The following is a 4,481-nucleotide window of genomic DNA, read 5'->3' as shown; positions in this document are numbered from 1 at the left end:
GCTGATATGCACCTATGAATGCACATGGCACCCATAGTCTAGCTGCTTGTTCATTTATTGTTTTCTTTTATATCCCACCTTTTCACTATAGAGCTCAAGGTGGCATACATGGCTTTCCCCCCTCCAACAATCCCGTGAGGTACATTAGGTTGAGAGATCAGGAGTGCCAACTTGGCCTGTGACCGTGGGTGCCATGCATGGCCCTGGCACCTAAATTCATGGGGAATTTTGTGTTCAGGGGCCCAGGGAGTTCTCACCTATCTGAGAGATGCTAACTGGCCCACGGTCAATCAGAAAGCTTCATAGCTGAGCAAGGAGCCCTAGTCCGCCTGGCCTACTTAGGCCTGCCAATGGGCTCTGTATCCTTATATTGAGCTCCAAGTCATACAACTGAATTCATTAACAGAAGATGTGAACCACTAGGGATAAAAAGTTAAAATAACCACAAGATGATAGAACCATAGAATTTTAGAGTCTGAAGGGACCTTGGAAGTCATTGAGACAAAGGCCCTGCTCAGGACAGTCGTACCTTGGTTCTTGAACAGAATGCGTTCCGGGAGTCCTTTTGACTCCCAGAACTGTTTGAAAACCAAGGCGTGGCTCCCGATTGGCTGCAGGAGTGTCCTGCAGCCAATCGGAAGCTGCACTGGACATTCAGCTTCCGAAAATTGTTCGAAAACTGGAACACTCACTTCTGGGTTTTGATCGTTTGGGAGCCAAGGCATTTGAGACCCAAGGTACAACTCTAGATTCAGGTAGGTAGCTGTGTTGGCCTGACGCAGTTGAAATAAATATATTTTTTTTTTTAAATATCTAGTAGCACCTTAGAGACCAACTAAGTTTGTTCTGGGTACAGTGGTACCTCGGGTTACATACGCTTCAGGTTACAGACTCTGCTAACCCAGAAATATTACCTTGGGTTAAGAACTTTGCTTCAGGATGAGAACAGAAATCATGCAGCAGTGGCGCAGCGGCAGCAGGAGGCCCCATTAGCTTAAGTGGTGCTTCAGGTTAAGAACAGTTTCAGATTAAGAACAGACCTCCGGAACAAATTAAGTTCTTAACCCGAGGTACTACTGTATAAGCTTTCATGGGCATGCACACTTCTTCAGGTATCTGAAGCTTATACCCAGACAGAACAAACTTAGTTGGTCTCTAAGGTGCTACTGGACAATTTTTATTTTTAAGTTTTTAATTTCAGAGTACAACTGTATAAGAATCTTGTAACCACAGCATCCCTGGCAGATGGCCACCCCATTTTCGCTGAAATACCTCCAGGAAAAGAGAGCCCACGACCTCTTCAGGTAGTCTGCTCCATGGATAAACAACTTTGACTATCAGGCAATTTCTCTTAATAGCCTAAATCTGCTTCCTTACAATTTTCTTCCATTTGCTCTAATCCTTCTCTCTGGAGCAACAGAGAACAACTCAACTTCGTTTTCTACATAAAAGCTATTCAGATCTTTGAAGATAGCTACCACATCTCTCCTTAACCTACTGTTACAAGCTTTGGGTGTTAGGGTTTGTGGGTGCAAGACACCCATAATTTTTAGCGTGAGTAAATGCTAGAAATTAATAAATGATTGAAGACTTCCGCTGGGTGCCTGACGAAATTTAGCCGTGTTAAAATGAAAGCTGAATCAGTTTCCTAGCCAGGAATCCAACTATGTTTGCTAAGGATTGAAGCCTTAATGTGCAAACTATTTTATTTAACCTCATAATAATACCCTTTAGAGATCACCGGATGTAATGTTTCTTGGCACTCTATAAGGAGTGGTGGGTGAATTTTGTATTTACTGCAACACAGTATGTAGCATTTTTTAACCCCCATAGGAATGAATATGGGAAGAAGTAAAGGTAACAGAGATGTAATTGGGGTAGGATTTAAATATGTTGCCGGCCTGGAGGCATCCCAAATGTGTGAGGTATGCATGGGATAGGCCTTTTTACTTGGCATGATAATATATGCAGTTGGCTTACCTACCTAGCATTACATGTACACCAGACATGGCTGTATATATTTTAGTTGTGAGTTTGACCAGCTTGATCACTGTGAATGAAAAATCTGTGCTTTTGGCTCTCCAACTGCTGTTAGACTCCCATAATCCCTTACCACAGGTGCTGGTTCTCCAGGTACCTGGGTTCTTGAGAACCTACAATATTTCCCATGAAGGGTCCAGGCACCCACAGATTGCGGCGGTGGGCACACAATGTCACCATGCTGCATGGTGTGTGCATGTGACATCACATGCTGCGGGATGTGCTGACGTTGCACGCACACGCCCCACAACACGGTGGCGTCATGTGCACGCACCCCTGCGGCATACACAACCCCAGCATGCACGGTTGCAGAGCCAAGCTAGCACGCTAGTGGCTGGGGCTGCTGAAAGTTGTAGTTCATCATCCCTGGACTCAACACAAGAATGCTCACATTTGTTGGAGTGCCTGTGGGTGGTTCTCTAGGAGGGTAATTCATAGTGGAGTGAAACAACAGTTTTGGATAAATTCCAAAATCTAGGAGGGTAATTCATAGTGGAGTGAAACAACAGTTTTGGATAAATTCCAAAATCCAGAGCAGAGCAATTATGTTTATTAGGCCAACAGGAATGTCATAAAATAGTGAGCTAGCTGCTGAGTCTTTTCAGACCTAATAATTTCACTTTCATCATGATGTCATTGTTTGCCATGTGTGGTGTTGAAGCCAGATTTCCATAGGTGGTGCAGAGGCTGTGAACATATTACAATTTACTCTGGTCTGCTCCCATTGCACGTGCATGAAAAAGGTTGTGTAAAAAAGGTAGTGTAGAAACGTTTGCATAAAAAAGGTTGTGTAACAAGAAAAATGGAGATAGACATAAACACTTTCAGTTTCATTTCTCTCCAGTGAAAACCATTTCCTCCAAGCTACCCTTTGCCTCTGTTCTATCACTATCCCCTCATGGGAAGAGGGACTCCCAATCCCCTGCTGTCAAGCTCAGAGTAACTGCTTTGTTAATTACCTAATACTGTACAGAGCTTTCCAAACTTTTAATGTTAGACATGCATCATTTTGTGGCACAGTGATTCAGTTTTACTAGCAAACCGGAGGTTAAACTAACCCATTTCCAGCCCCAGGAGGAGCACAGGGTGCATTCATGTGACACACCTACACACTGCAGCCGACACACTAACGTGTCACAACACAGTTTGGAAAGCTCTGTTCTATTTACTTTATCCTAAACCTGGGGAAAGGACTGTACAGTGGTAGAACATTAAAACCTATTGGGAAGTAAGAACACACAATTGGGATTCAATATGACCTTAACAGATTGGAGAACTAGACCCAAACTAACACAAGGAATTTCAATGTAAGGTTCTGCACTTAGGTAGGAAGAATCAGCTGCGCAAATATAAGATGGGGCACACTTGGCTTGCCAGTAGTACATGTGATATAGGGGTCTTAGTAGACCACAAGCTTAACATGAGTCAACAGTGTGGTGCAGCAACAGGAAAAGTGAATGCTATTCTAGGCTGCATCAACCAAAGTATAGTGTTCAGATCAAGGGAAGTAATAGTACCACTCTATTCTGCCATGGTCAGACCACATCTGGAATACTGTGTCCAGTTCTGGGCACCACAATTTAAGAATGATATTGTCAAGCTGGAACATATGTAGAGGAGGGCAACGAGGATGATCAAGGGTCTGGAAACCAAGCCTTATGAGGAATGGTTGAGGGAGTTGGAGATATTTAGCCTGGACAAGAGGAGACGGAGATGAGATATGATAGCCATCTTCCAAAGATGGAACAAACTTGTTTTCTCCTGCTCCAGAGGGTAGGACTTGAACCAATGGCTTCAAGTTACAAGAAAGGAGATTCCGACTAAACATCAGGAAGAGCTTTCAGACAGTAAGAGCTGTTTGACATTGAACGAGACTCCCACAACAGCTGATGGACTTTGCTTCCTTGACATTTTTCAAGCAGAGGTTGCGTGGCCACCTGTCATGGATGCTTTAGTTGAGATTCCTCCATTGCTGGGGGTAGGACTAGATGACCCTTGGGGTCCCTTCCAACTCTACAGTTCTGATTCTATGAAATCAACAGGATTTTCCTTTGAGAAAACATAGTTAGGATTGGGCTATAAAGCTGGAATCCTAAACTTGGGGAAAGGACTGTTCAGCACTTCAGTGGCAGAGCACCTTTTTTGCACACAAAAACCCCCTGCTTCAATTTCCAGCATCTTCAGGTAGGTCTGGGATTGTTCCCCATCTGAAAATCTGGAGAGCTGTAGACAGTAGTGATGGCCCAATGGTCAGACTGGTATGTGGCAACTTCTGATGTCCTCACATGCTCACTAGGAAGCAATTGCGCAGCGAGACATCCGAATAAAACATGCTTAGGATTGCACTGTAACAGCCCAGAGGTTTCCCAGGTTTGCTCAGAAATACACCTGCGTTCAATGGGGCGCCTGATGCCCGAGTTGAGACTGCAGGCTAAGCGCGC

Source organism: Podarcis vaucheri, assembly GCF_965113315.1.
Source record: "Podarcis vaucheri genome assembly, chromosome: 17".
Taxonomy (NCBI): Eukaryota; Metazoa; Chordata; class Lepidosauria; order Squamata; family Lacertidae; genus Podarcis; species Podarcis vaucheri.
Note: the sequence above shows the minus strand (reverse complement) of the source record.